Below are 16,190 nucleotides of genomic sequence, written 5' to 3' on the forward strand. Positions count from 1 at the left end.
TGGGCTGTCTTTTCATTCTGAGTGATTATCATCTCTAGGTTACATGAGATTGTAACTCCTTGAGTATTAATATCATGTTGCTGGTGTTTCTATGATCGTAATGGCTATTGCAGGGTATACACTTTTGAATTCTTGTTTTGTAATTTTTTTATATTCCTTTCAAAGACGTTTTGTTTTCCTTTCTCTTGCTTATGTACACTAAAGTGAGTGGTGTCACGTGGAAAGCATGTGAACAAAAGTGAGAGGGTGTAAATTCATTGATGGATCATCTTCCTCCTTTGATCAGCTTCATCTGTTCAGGGAAAGTTGACTGAGCATGCATGCTCTGTTTCAGCAACGTCCTGCTTCACCCTCGCATCAACCTCAGTGTGTGGTCAGTTTATGAGCGGCTCCCCTGGGACGACCGGGTATCATGTGCCTTGCTCAGGGGCATGTCGGTATTTAAAAGAAAGTGGGTTGGGTTTTTTTTGTCCATCTAGGTTGTTTTAAACGTTCTACATACAATCAGACAACGTTCTGGTCCACTTTTCTTTTTTCAAAATCTGATTATTATTTTTAGTGTAAATGTTTTTATTCTGTTTTCATGTAATTATTCCCTCCTTTGTCTTTTTAAGAAATGTATTTGTTGGTTTTTCTAAATGTTTCTCTTAGTTCCTAATAGGGCTGGGCCACGATTGGCCAGATCTTATGTTTTATTTCCTGCCTCTCTGAGAATTCGTTTGGGTAAATCACAGTTACAGTCTGATTACCACGAGCAGTTCGTTTGGGTAAATCACAGTTACAGTCTGATTACCACGAACAGTTCGTTTGGGTAAATCACAGTTACAGTCTGATTACCACGAGCAGTTCATTTGGGTAAATGACAGTTACAGTCTGATTACCACGAGCAGTTCGTTTCGGTAAATCACAGTTACAGTCTGATTACCACGAGCAGGCCTGTCTTTTCTTTTTCTTGAGTTGAGAGCAACTTTGACTCAGACAGTGATGGACATCCATGCCGTGGTATTAATGCTGCAGGTTTCCTGTGAAGGTGCTCAGTAAGCCAGCTGTTACAGTTGTGAGTACCTGATCACTGAATCACATGTTGGCCGAAGCAGTTTGTTTGTTAGAGGCTGAAAAGCATCTTTCACTGATGGCTTCATTTAGCTCCTGCAGGCTGAAAGTTGAGTCCAGTTAAAGCAAAGACAATCCTAATAGCTATTTTTGTCAGTGAGCGAGGGTGTGTGCTGCCAGGGGGGGGGGGGGGGGGGGGGGCTGCTGCAGCCATGCCTACATTTGATAAATATGTAGGCAAACGCTGATTGTTGGACTGATGATGGCAAGCGGACAAATTGGAACATACGGCCCAGCCCTGACTCCTAGTGTTAGTTTTACTTTGCTGTTTTCTAAATTTGCTCTCCTTCCCTCTCATGCTTCTGTAACCCTTTCTCCATCATCACTGTGTCTTCATTTCGATGTTTTACTTTCTGAACAATACCAACGTAGCCTAATAATCAGTGTTTTTAATGTTCTGACTAGTGTATAACTGTAAGCGATAGACTTTATATTAATCTATTTATTTTGGTGGTGGTATGTATAGATATTCTTAATGTTATATTGTTTCAGAGTTCCTACACCTGTAACTTTGGGCTATAAAAGGCTTTAAGCCTGCCTGTGACACATGTTCAGTAGCCTAAGTGCTGGCAGAGTAAACGTGGTCCGTGTTGGTGCTGTCTATGGTTTTTACACAATAATCATTAAGTGCAACAAACTACATCCATGAGTATTGTTACAGAGTCACCAAATTAACACTGGAACGTGTCCTAATCTTACATTTTACCTTTTGCAGAATGTTTATGAAAACATGGTCAAAAGCAGACATCTTGTTCTTTCATTTTCAATCCATGTCCTGATGTGAAAGCCATTTTAAAGCCAGCGGGAGTCCCCAGGTTCTTTTCCCAACACCTAGGCTGCTGACACAGGTCAAACCTGAAAGTCTTCAGACAGGAAGCTGCTGCATTTCCACTCAGCAGACGGATACACGGAAGGAACAGTACAGAAAGGGGGAAGCAATACACTACAATATTCTGATCCTCATTGGAAAAGACAAAAAATATAAGATATAAATATACATATATACATATATAAATATATAGATATATTCAATAAAGTTCTATATGAAAAATGGTAGTGTGTTGTGCATTCTTGAGGACAGATAAACATTCAAGGTGTTGTTGTTCAGTCAGGTGTCATAGCCAAAGAAGATGGTTCCTCTGATGGAAGTCAACACCCAGATTAACATGAATTTTCACTTTTAAAGTTGACACATTCGTTTTGGCATCAAAATCCAGCAGCATGTGAAAACATGACGTCTAAGCAGTGATTTGCAAGTAAATCCAAGCACAGCTAAGTGATTAAACGGAGGGTGATCAGCTGAAAGGCTTGTCTGCAGTAAAGGTAAAGTGATGTCAGCAGATGAGAAGGTGCTTCTTGTCGTTTCTATGATCTCTCTATTGTGTCTTCTTTCAGGGTTACACGTACACAAAGCACTGCTTGGCACAGAGTCATTTAAATTATTCAAGAAAATCTGAGTGTTGGCATGCGACAGCGACACCAGAGAAGTGTTGGAGGTGGTCTCAGCCGCAGTGATTGGATCCAGGACACTGCTGGTAGTCAACAGAATATAAACTATAGTTAAGAAGTAAGAAAACTTTTTTTTCCATTTCCTTTTCAGCCTGGATCAGCACCCCCAGGGTACTGGTGCTCTGGTGTTTCTGCTATATTCTGTGATGTGGCAGGTGTATTGTACTTTCAATAGAAAAGGGTTAACTGGGGGCACCAGGGTGACTCAGCAGTTGAGCAGGCAACCACATATGCCGCATGGCCTTGCAGACAGCACTGGTTCGAGTCCCGACCTGTCGCCATTCACTGCGTGTCCTCCCCCATCTCTCTCCTCCCGCCCTCCCATCTCTCTACACTGAAAACTGTCAAATAAACTCACAAAAGGCCAAAAAAATAATTAAATAAAAAAGGGTTCACTGGGAGATGCAAAAGTAAGGTTTCATTCTGAGAGAACAGATGGATGGACAGATAGAACTCTGCAGAAGAGAATAATTTTCCAAGCGAGGAAACAGTGCAGACCATGACAGGCAGTAATTAAGATGGTGCAGTCCCTTAATAATGCTGAGCTGACGTCCTCTCTAGAGAATAACACGGGGAGGGACTGTCAGCCCGGGGGAAATGTGGCTGTTTTTAATCCATCCCGCTGACAATAGATCTGCTGGCAGAGCACACTGGAGACTGAGATGTGTTTGGTTGAAGCAGCGAGGAATGTGATTTGGTGTCAAAGTTTTAATTAGTTGGTGTTTCTGTCTGGAATCATCCTGAATCATCTTTCATGTCTTTCTGCAGCAGGAACAGGCACAGCAGCTCTGCCAGCAGCTCCTCTAATGTGAACTGCAGCCTCACATTGCAGTCTTCCCATATCTTTGTACCTGAAGAAACCTGGTACTTTTTGTGGCTCACTGCCCTCATTCATTTTGTAGAGAAGAGAAGGTTGTTTGAGATCTGCTGCTTCTGTTCAGTCAGTGCAAGCGACAACTGCACTGAACAAACCAAGAGTTTCCAGATTATGTAACTGCTGCACTCACAGGAATCACATCCACTTTATTTTAGGTTCACCTCTTTAGTCAATTAGATGGATGGATGGATGGATGGATGGATGGATAGATAGATAGATAGATAGATAGATAGATAGATAGATAGATAGATAGATAGATAGATAGATAGATAGATAGATAGATAGATAGATAGATAGATAGATAGATAGATAGATAGATAGATAGATAGATAGATAGATAGATAGATAGATAGATAGATAGGACTTTTCTGATGATAGCACATTGAAATATATTACAATAAAGGAATTAATGCACATTGAATACTACAGAGTGATGACAAAATAGTTCAATAAGGTAAATATTACCCATAAGGAGGATAATAAAAGAGAGAAAAAAAACAGACATTCAGCTCCATGTCCAGAGAGTGGTGCAGAGGGTGTTGAGGATCCATTTATATTCCATAGTTATTCACGGTACCCACAGCTATTTGGATGACCTCTGTGACAGCTGATGGAGGACTCCAAACAGTGCTCCAAAAATGTACCGACACACAGACACAGCTGAGAGGTCCAGTTTAGTCCAAGCAACCATGTCCCTAATAATGCATAACTTTAAGCCTTAATACACTTTCAGCTGGTGAGTTATTTAAAGAAAATCACTCAGTACAGTTGTCACCAAGGCTACAATTGTTATCGTGCCCACATTTGTTTAGTGTTGGTTTTGTTTTTTGGACCTGGCTTTAATGTGTTTCCTGCTGTAAAACTAGCAGGATTGGAGGAACAGCAGTTTGTAGAGTGGTTAGATTTTTTGTTCTCACACACCATGTTTTTATACTTTTTTGTCTATTGCTTAACTTTACTAAACTTTTCATTTCCCAAGGTGCTTTGGTCTGTTCTCACCTATTGTTTGCGTTGGTACCACCAGACCTTGGTTCACTACTAGGTTAAATTTAGGAAAAGATGATGATTTGGGTTAAATTACAACATCTGCCACTGTTGTGCCCACTGTGTGGTGGTTCGTAAGCCCAGATTCAGAGCCAGGCCACCTCTAATCCAGTTTGAGACTCATACTTCTTTGGGGAGATGTTACACCCCTTTGCAGCCCCTATTAGCCTCACATCAACAATGAACATGTCTCTGTGGAGGTGCCTGGGCTTCTTAACACACCTGCCTGTACCTGAGAAGATGTGGATAAAAATATGTCTGCTCTTGCTCATTATAACTGCTTATCAGTCAGTCAGTCAGTCAGAATACTTTATTGATCCCAAAGGGAAATTACTACTGTTACAGCTGCAACCGTTTCATTTAAACGAGTAAACCTAAAACACAATAACATACACTAAAGGCATAAAAGTATAAAGACTAAAGAGATATTTTGACTATATACACATCTAAATCTATACACATATGAAAATTGTGAGTGCAAAAAATTTTAAATAGGTGTCATTATATATATATGCACAGTCCTTTTTTGTACAATGTATAAGTGTATGTACAATGTACAATGTATATAGTGTATGTACAATGTATATGGAAATTTAAACAATTTTATGTACAATTGAATACTGATAAATGAATGACACTGATGAACCACAATGTCACCTATTAAGGGAGGAGTTATAGAGTCTGATGGCCACAGGTAGAAATGACCTCCTGTGGCGCTCTGTGGTGCATTTTGGTGGGATGAGTCTTGCACTGAATGTGCTCCTGTGTCCCATCACTGTGTTGTAGAGTGGGTGGGAGCCATTGTTCATAATGGCCTGCAGCTTAGACAGCATCCTCCTCTCCGACACTGCCATAAGCGAATCCAGCTCCACTCCCACCACATCACTGGCTTTGTGGATCAGTTTATTGAGTCTGTTGGCGTCTGCCGCCCTCAGTCTGCTGCCCCAGCATGCAACAGCATAGAGGATGGCACTCGCCACCACAGACTCATAGAAGATCCTGAGCATAGTCCGGCAGATGTTGAAGGACCTCAGGCGTCTCAGAAAATAGAGGCGACTTTGGCCCTTCCTGTATAGGGCATCAGTGTTCTTAGCCCAGTCCAGTTTGTTGTCAATGTGTACTCCCAGATATTTGTAGTCCTCAACGGTGTCCACACTGACCCCTCCGATGGACATAGGGGCCACCGGTGCCTTGTCTTTCCTCAAGTCCACCACCAGTTCCTTTGTCTTTGTCACGTTGAGCTCTAGATGGTTCCGCTTGCACCATGTGACAAAGTCCTTCACTGTCCTCCTGTACTCATCCTCATCACCCCTGCTGATACATCCAACTATTGCAGAGTCATCAGAAAACTTCTGAAGATGGCAGGTCTCTGAGCAGTAGCTGAAGTCTGTGGTGTAGAGGGTGAAGAGGAAGGGAGAGAGGACAGTCCCTTGTGGGGCTCCAGTGTTGCTAACTACTCTGTCAGACACACAGTGCTGCTCATCGTGTGCTCCTGGCATTTTTTTCTTTTTCTTACCCCCCACATGTTCCCCTGGCACATGCAGACACTGTTTGAAGGCTCCCTTTTCTTGGGTGCCTAAGTCATGAGCCCTTTCAGAAGTCTTTGTTCAAAGAATTGACATTTGTGTGCATAAACATCACATTTTCAGTATTTGCCATGAGACTGGGTTATATACATGTAGCAGTGTCCTTTGTACCCCCACACATGTGCATTGTGTGTTAGCTACACCTCTTTGTGACTATGGTGTATTAAGACAGCTGTAATAACACAGCAGATCGTTGCTACTAAGTTCATCCCAAAGGCAAACGGCAGCACTGCAGCAGAACTGTGGCTGTGTGTGAATCGGCTGAACTGTTCTTTTATTAATCTTCATGTTGTTTAAACCATCAAGTTCTTGTAATTATTGTTATATATGTGATAACATCTTTACAGGAAGGGCAGGTGTTATGAAGGCATATTCAGGGAAAAGCACTAAAGAGCTTAGTAATGAATAAGCAGACCTGAAAGAGAAAAACAAATATTTGGCATTACAAGTGAGTACCTTTGATGGATTATTGGGCACATAACTGCATATTTCTCTATAAAGGCAATTTTTCTGGAGGTGTAATAAGCTAGGAGCCTCCATTATATCACCATTGTGTGGGCAGTGTCCAGCATTTAATAAAAACCCAATACGCTGCAGCCCATCACAGCAGACCTATGTCCACAGTGGGGTTTCCCATGGTGCTCCTGGCTAGTCTGTATTATTATTATGTCTGCAGCAAGCAGCCGTGTTGTCACACATACATTAAGGAACGATAATAGCTACCGCCTTGTGTCAGCTTTCATGAGTCAACAGGAGTCTGCCACCTGTGAAGATATTCAGCATTTTAATTTCCTCTCCTCACTCGGTCTGAAGCTTGCTGTCCGGCTGTCTCTCCTTCCAGGGTACTTTGGTGTTGAAGAGTGCATGCCTGCAGTCGCTGATAACGACTTCAGGCTCGCCGACAGACATCCATATGCTGGTGGGGAGGTCTGTCATTCAAGATTACTCTCTCATTTCCTCTTGTCCTCAAATCCTTCTTCTCTCCAGGAAACCTGGGCTGTCTGAGTAACACTCAGGCTCATAGCAACTCAAACACACACCACACATCACAGACATATTTTTGTAGTGTCAGTCATCATATGCATGCACACATATACTTATGATTGCATTTTTCTGATCTGTAAAATAACTAAATTCAAAACTGCAAATGAAAGGTACATTTTTCAACTAAGATATGATGTGTAATCGAGCTCTCAGCCAAACATATCACAACAAGCCCACACAGAATGAAATCTGTATAACCTAGAGGTAACGGGGTAATGTCTTTTGTCCTGTCTTTCTCCCCTCAGCCCCAACCGGTCATTGCAGATGAACATAAAGCACCTTGAGGCGATGGTTTGTTGTGATTTGGTGCTGTATAAATAAACCTGAACTGAAATTGAATTCATAAAAAGTAAACTCCTCCAGAAATAAATATTATCCCAGACAACCCCCGATATTACATCACAACTAAATGGGAGCAAAGTGGAGTCTAAGTGGGGTCAAAGTATGATTAACTAAATGAAATATAAAAACAAAGAAAATAAACAAGTACACCGGACAGCAAAATTACTGCCCCGGCTGTAAGCAGAAGACATTGTGGAAGGAACTTGTTTAAAGGGAGCCAGAGGATGTGTAGTTATGGAGGACGGTCCCAGAATAACAAACATTCACTGTAGCAAGTGTAAAATCCAAAGCCCGCTTAAGATCACCTTAACTGTGTTCATTTTAGTTTGACAAGGTCAAATATGTATGCCCTTTAAAAATGTGTATACACAAAAGCTGGTACATTTTGACCAGAGCTGTTATTCAGACTGTGTGGCACTGACCTTTAGTTATATCATAATGGCACATACAGTAATGGCATTGATCAAAATAAACATATCCACAAAGGCTATATTTTTCTAAGAAAGTAAAAAGGTTTCAGCACGCTGTGAGCCATTCTTTCCTTTACTGAACGACTGAAACCATCAATCCGTCCATTTTCTTCCACTTATCCAATTCAAGGTTGCTAGGGAGATCCTGTCCCAGCTGTTCAGGCCAGGAAGTGGGGTACATGCTGGACAGGTTTATATCACAGGACCAACACACGCAAACCTGCGGGTGATTCAGAGTGGTGAATTAACCTAACATGCATGTAACTGGACTGTGTGAGGAAGCCAGACTATCTGGTAAAAGCCCCCCCCCCAGGCACAGGGAGAGGAAGAGCATGCAAACTCTGCACAAGAAGGCCCCACATTCAAACTTCCTAATGGTGAGGTCAAAACTACCACACCGCCATGCTGTCCTTCAATGAAACCCAGAAAAAAATTATGATTTCACTGTGAGAGATTATTATTATTGCTTTTAAATTATGGTGTCAGTATTACTTTCATAGTAAGTGATGATATTAGAAATGTATATCAGCAAGCCTTATTTTCTGAGCTGCAGCTCCATCATCTTTTGTCTTTCGAGTGAGTTGTGATTGGCAGCAGGGACTTTCTAATGTGGCTATCATCATCTGACATCACATGATGTCAGCATTTTACGAAAACCACGCACCTCCAAATCATAAGCTCTTCACGAACTATGAAAAACAGCTGTGTTTACACCTTTGTTACGTTCAAGCTTTTTCTATTTTATTAAATTATGCAGTTCATCTTGAAACGGTTTGATGGACTTCAGAAGTAAAAATTATGATTAACCTGAAAATATATTTAAAGACATGAAAAAAATGTTTGCAAATGTTTTTGCACAAGTAATTAAGTGTCATTTATGATTATCTTAATAATTTAATGAATCTCTTTATGCAGACATGTTGTGGGGACTGCATATTAGGTGGCTGCCACAAGGTTAAACATAGAACAAAATGCAAAGAATCTGGGTGTGACTTAGATGAGGTTGTGTTGTGTATTCAGTTTAAAAGAATATCATCACAATAAGCTTTACTGTGCTGCTAACTTCTCCCACACACTTCTGATTTGGATTTAACAAAATAAAGCTGCAGGTATCTGAGAGCTTAATATCAGTTTTCATTGAGTGCACGTTCAGGTTATTAGAGCACTGTATTTTCTTTCTGGTAGATTCTAAGTGTCTGTCCACAGAGTGCTCATTTTGGGCTCCTATTGTGAATAATTTAAAAGGTGGAAGGTTGGGCTCACGACAGAATCATTTAAAACTGTGCAATGATTTGGGATCACATGGACTCAAACATCAGAACAAATGACAGGGAAAAGGAGCTTTGTGACAGGACTGTGATCAACCACTTCATGGGTATGCTGTTTTTCCTTGTTTGTACTGATATTTCAGCTTTACAGTTTTGCTGTCTTGTTTTTCTTTTTTAATATTTACAATCATTTCTTTGTATTTTGGTTTATTTTCCTAGTCTTGCCTAGTGTTACACTGTGTCAGGTTTCTGTGTGTTAGTGCCTCTGTCTTTTGTTACTTCCTGTTTCACTTTGTTAGTTTGTGTCTCATCTTCAGTTTTACTTCATGTGTATGATTGCCCTGATTATGTTCAGCTGTGCCTTGTTTCCCTCCTGTTTCCACTTCCCTGAATACCCTCATGTATATATACAATCCTTTCCCTCAGACTTTGTCACCCCCTGTGTTCTTGCTAGTTAGTTTGCTGAACTTAAGGGCTTCAGTTGGTTTCTTTAGTGCTTAGTCTTTTTGTCATCATCTAACATTTTATTACAGAGATTAGAGCATACTATAGGTATTAAATGTACTGCACTGCAGTGGTTTGAGTCATATTTATCTCATAGACTCCAATTTGTTCATTAAATGGGGAGTCTTCTTCACACACTAAGGTCAATTATGGAGTTCCACAGGGTTCTGTGCTAGTACCAGTTCTATTTACATTATACATGCTTCCCTTAGGCAGTATTATTAGAAAGCATTGCATCAATTTTCATTGTTATGCAGATGATACTCAGCTTTACCTATCAATGAAGCCAGATGACACACATCAATGAGTTAAACTGCAGGAATGTCTTAAAGACATTAAGGCCTGGATGACCTCTAATTTCCTGCTTCTAAATTCAGATCAAACTGAAGTTCTTGTTCTCGGCCCCACAAATCTTAGAAACATGGTGTCTAACCAGATACTGTTAGGAATTTTTATCACTTTGATATTGGTATTTTACTGTCACTATTTTATATAATTTATCACCAGTTATGTTAGTCACACACTGGAACATTGTATGCTTTGGGTAGTAGGATAAAACTGAGGCCTGTTGTATTCACTCCCTTGGAGGCTCAGGGCCTCACTTTTGGCTCCTGCCATAAGCACTAACCTATATTTCGAGTTTCACTTTTATCTAAGGCACAACTTTTTGTTCACATGACACTGTATCACCATTATAATAAAGTTCAAGTTGCTTAGGACACTGTGCCCTTCAGTTTGGGTTTGTAGATCCACCTGTGTATGAATAAAAGTGTGGGAATAAATCCTGATTGATCAGATAAAACTGTCCTAAGGAGGTTTTTCTTATAGTGAACATTTTAGAAAGCTCTCAGTGGGAGTATGTTTGGGGTAGTAGTTTCAGCTGGGAAAATCTCATTATATTGACATTATATTGACAGCTGTTAGATCTACTGTAGATATGAAAAGAACCCGGTGAGCTGTGTTTTTGAGCCTGTGCAAAGGAGCGGAACTAGTCTGGTAGTCAGAGTTGATGTGCTATTTCACATGGCTAACAGTTATTGCCATTACTTGGTCTGTGGTCGCCACATACCTGTGTGTGTGTGTGTGTGTGTGTGTGTGTGTGTGTGTGTGTGTGTGTGTGTGTGTGTGTGTGTGTGTGTGTGTGTGTGTGTGTGTGTGTGTGTGTGTGTGTGTGTTGTTTTGTGGCTGATAACAACAAAAACATTCGGTAGGTAAAATAAGCCGTGCAAAGCTTGACAGCATCAGAACAAGAAGTGAGCTCTGAATGCTGATTATCTCACTGCTGTTACAACAAGGCAAAATGGCTGATCAGTGGGACATGGTTTTCTGCTTGCAAGCTAGGGGTGTCTGATTATCCCCAGAGTTCCTCAGACATTGAATCAACATGAGTGGCAGGTGCTTAAATGTAGAAACCTACAGACTGTAAATCAGGGGAGGAGGAAGATGAGCAGACTGCTGACGAGAAGAGAAAAGTTGTAGCTTTAAAAGTTTCGGCTATCTGTGCTCACTTCACTTTATAGCTTCTCCTGTTAAACTCAGGATGGTAATTTGATTCTCTGTGGTGCAGTAAAGGGGATTGGATGACGTCAGGAATGCATGACGCTAGGGGTTCGGGCTAAAGCAGGTTCTCCCTGTGCTCACTCAGTGAGTACCGTGTGTATCATCAAATCTGTGCATCACGCAGGGAAGAGATCCAGTATGCGAATGAGTGTTGGTGCACAAATGTGTCTCAAATCCATCTGAGTGTGTTTGCATGCACTGCTCGTCTCCAGGTTTGTGTTTCTCCTGCTACGTCAGTCCTATTGGCCACGGTGTATTTTTAGCCAGGAGGTCGCAGCCAAACAGTGTGGGAGACCATTCAGAGAGACGTGAGCCTGGAAGGAGGTCAACATGGTGACAGAGCTGAGCCGTGAGCATGATAAGAACCAAACCAGTGATGAAGGCAGTGTGGAGTTGAGGTTCTGAAAATGTTTCCATCAGTGACCCTGAGTGTCACAAAACCATCTGCCATTATCCAAAGAGCAGAGGATGGTTGTTTGATTTGAAACTAAAAACAGAGGATAATTCAGCACTTCCAAAATCACCACAATCACTAAAATGCAATTGGATGATTTGGGGATTTTGGAAATGTCATATTTCTGACTATGAGAGTAATTGCTATATGAAGAAGATTAAAAAGGCTACACTAGTGTTGCAACAGTCTAAATATGTACTGTATCATATGACAGCACGTAACATGCAACTGAAAACATCCAGAGTTCAAATTTAGCCGGGGACCTTTGTTATATGTCATTACTCTTCACACTTTACTGTCTTAATGGGTAACATTGGCACACATGTCACAATGTAAAAAACACTGATGAGTAGGAATTTCCTATGAAGACATGTTTTAAGGTTTACTTCCCCTTATTAAAATGAAAGCAGGTATGCGTGTAATCCAAAACCCAACTGATAACAACTTGAGTCAGTTTGCTCTGGTTTCCACTGCATTTCAGATCAGCACCTGAAGGCTCTGTGCTGCATGGATCTAAATAAAATACCAAAACAGTCACTATAGATTACAAAAAATCAGTAAAACCCGTATTTTATGGAACAATAAAAGTCATATCACATGGGCTCCACTAACATTTGCGAGGCACCTGTGGCTCAGTAATGCATAATTACAGTATAAAGTGCTTTGTGAGAGAACTAATGCTAAAAATCTGTTCTTCTTTTCCAAAATCAACAGAAAAAAATCTTAATGGAGACTTACATCAGCATCTTCACCTCCTAATTTATTCCTTAACAAAAGCAGGTGGAACACCTGGAGGGTTGGTGCAGAGAGAACAATCTCTGTATCAATGTGACAAAAACAAAGGAGATGACTGTGGACTTTAGAAGAGCCAGACACCCCTCCTCCCCCTGCACACTGGAGGAGCTGCAGAGGAAGTCCCCAGGTACAGGTACTTGGGTGTACACCTGAGTAATGAGCTCACCTGGTGCAAAAACACTCCAGTCTGATCAGAAAGGCACACCAGCACCTCTACTTCTTCAGGAGGTTGAGGCGCCGTGGACTCAGAAGCTCAGTCCTCTCCTCATTCTGCCGATGTGCGGTGGTGAGCGTCCGGGGCTCCTGCATCACTGTGTGGCACGGAAGCTGCTCTGCAGCAGATAAGAGAGCTCTGCAGAGGGTAGTGAAGGCCGCACAGAGGACTGTTGGAGTCAGCTTCTCCACCACCATGGACATTTACACCTCCAGATGCAGGAAAAGGGCCACCTGCATCCTGAACACACACCCAGCACACACACTTTTTGTTCCCCTCCCCTCAGGCAGGAGGCTGAAGAGCATTAAGAGCAGGACCACCAGACTGAGGAACAGCTTCTTCCCCGAACCTGTAAGACTGCTGAACTCTGGTGGGGCTGTGTAGCTGCGCTGCTCTTGCACAACTTTGCATGCATTCATGCTGCTGTTGCACACACTTAAGCTGCTGTCATTTGCACAAGTCACTGCTGTGGCACCACGGCTCTCTACCATCACTCCACATCCTAAACTGTAATACCACATTTATTTTATATTATTTACCTTGGAAGGTACACATTTACACGCGTGTATATTTGTGTGTGTGTGTGTGTGTGTGTGTGTGTGTGTGTGTGTGTGTGTGTGTGTGTGTGTGTGTGTGTGTCTACTCCTTAACAGCAGTAGGATGAATACAGACATTGAGGTACGTTTATTACCCGTGTATTACACACAGTGACAGTTTGCCGCTTGAACTACCTTTACAACTTATGTTTGTCACCCGCCTGCGTATGTGAGGTGGTGCAGTGGAAAAGTATCGATTGCACCTATTAAAAGAAAATGCATATGTACCTTATTAAGTAGCAATGATGCACAGCTCTAAGTGTTCCTGTCACTTGCAAAATGCTTGCTGGTAGCAATGTTCTGAATGCATGTCATGCACCGTCATGAACATATGCTGGGACACCAGCTGAGGACTGCATCAAGACAGTGGTCCTTCAGCTTGAATTTTACCTTAGACAAAAGGACATAGTGGCAGGGGCTGAAATCTGATGTGTAAGAGTAGTGGGGAGTTTAACATTCTGACCCCAGGCCACAAACTCACAACCCCACCAATGTTGAAAAATATGATGAGCATGCTCCTGGTTCTGCTCCCAACCAGTTACACCATCTTCAGCCTCTGTAGCCTACAAGCTCTGTGAGGACTGCTGTTTGCTCTCTGGATTGTAGACCTTTGAGTCACCTTGAGCCTGTTGATGCAGACTTCTGCTGCACTATGCAATACCTGTACACAGGTAAGTAGTCACAAAAACACACATAACACAGGCCCTGATGTTGGTAATGCAACATCATGCCAAAGTCTGACTCACAAAATTCATAGTCAAGTACAAGTACCACAAGGCCACACTGGGTGTGTTTTCATCCCAGCTCACATTTATGTGTACAGTTAAGTCAGGAAACGTTTGCTTTAGTGTGACAATTTTCAGAAGTGCCTCTGTATGCAACTCAGCACAGAACCTCAGTTTTCATCGAATTCATTTTAATACTCAGTCAGGGGCTCTAATGTTCTAGGACAGCTGACTCAAAGGGGACCACGACTCTGAAGGTTCTTCAGTTATTAAACACGTAAAAGGTCGTTGAAGCCATCTGCATTTGGAAGCTTGAGCTCAGACTGTTATCATATTTTCACAAAAAGAAAAAGTCAAAATCACCTTATCTCATTTTGTTTACTTCATTAATTCTCTATTGTTTCTATCAAGGCAAATGTTAAAAAAGAACACTAATAACATGCTAAACAAGAACAAGTGTCACTGTTATGGACAGGACACACAAACAGCCACAAAGTTAAAATAGAGCAAAAAGCAACTAAATTAGTAATTTTGCCTTAAAAGTTTGTCCTGTGCCTCACTCACCAACATCACAACAGCCAAACTGCACCTGTGTGACTAACCACTGAATCTGCAGGTGTGTGAGAGAGAAGCTGTCAGCCAGCAAATGTGTAAATAAGCTGTTGCAATAAAATGCAAAGTGGTAAAAAGAAAAATGGAAACATTATGAAATAAAAATTGCATTAAAAATCTAATTAAACTTGACCAAGTAATAAAAGTCTTTACTTTGGTGGACTGGAAACAATAAAAATTCACCTACGCCTGCTGCATGCCTTCTTCAGGGTGTAGATGGTGCCCCACACCCTGGAGAAGGAATAAGTCTGGACTGGATTAAAATTTTTGATGCCATTTTTTTGGTTTGGTTTTGGTTTCTTTCCATTTTGTTGACTTCCATGAGAACTGGTGGTTTGAGGGACTCCAGGAGTGCTGCTGTTATTTAACCCTGAGTGGGCAGGCAGCAGATTGCTTACAGCTTAATCATATGTGTAGCTTTAAAATATTTTTACATACAGTGCACAATTATCATACCGTAAGTACCCAGATATCATGACACATCCATCCTTCCTGTGCTGTGGTGCCCGGAGCCACCTTTATAAAAAACGGTGACACTCCAAACATCTCCATACCTAACAGTCTAAACACAGACCTACGAGACTCAAACATTCACTGCTTGCATCCCCGTGTACTGTATACACCAGACTTTGGGTTGATCTCAGAGCATGTATTTAGTTTTTATTCAAAACACAGAATAATACTTCTGTAATCGGTCACAGCATTTTAAACTGATGAGATTCCAGTGAACAGAACAAGAAGAGAGTGCGTGCGTGAAATCGAGCATGTAGTTGGTTAACACAGTGGGTTCAGTCATGAGGTGTAAAGTGGGACAGTTCATAAAAGCAGCGATTGAGGAGGCAGCGACTGTAAGCCGAGAACGTGTTGAGAGTGCAGAATAGGAACCTGAGAGAGGATGGCATTAAATATTCATGTGAAGTTTAATAATAAAATGAACTCATTCATACCGAGTCGATTCAGTTCAGACAAAGTTTCAGCGACAGTTCAGCCTCGATCCCGGCAGAGAGCATCTTTGTTTTAGCATCGCACTTTGAGCTGCTTCCTCACAGCGCCGCTCACTCGGGTCAGGCATCACCGCCGTATTTAAAATGTTACACATGCTCTCCTTACAGTGATCTACTACACAACGCATGTGATGAAGATGAAAGACAGTAGTGTTCTGCATTTATAACACACAATACATAGATGATATTGTAATGTATTTGTACCATTACAATATTACAACATGATGAGCCTGTCTCCTTGAAATTATGTTTATAGATTTTATAACGTGCTTTATTAACTTGTATGACACATGCAACTGTTGCCAAGTCAGGACAAAGAGCAGGACTGTCAGTTCTTTAATAACTTCATTTATGATGCAGCCACATATTTATCTGTGTTGTTTCTAATTGTGAAAATCTGTCTAAGCCTCCTATAACTTTTCATATGTGTTTGGTCTGTTTAATGGAGGCTACTACCACTATTTATTTTTGGA

Source organism: Archocentrus centrarchus, chromosome 11, assembly GCF_007364275.1.
Source record: "Archocentrus centrarchus isolate MPI-CPG fArcCen1 chromosome 11, fArcCen1, whole genome shotgun sequence".
Taxonomy (NCBI): Eukaryota; Metazoa; Chordata; class Actinopteri; order Cichliformes; family Cichlidae; genus Archocentrus; species Archocentrus centrarchus.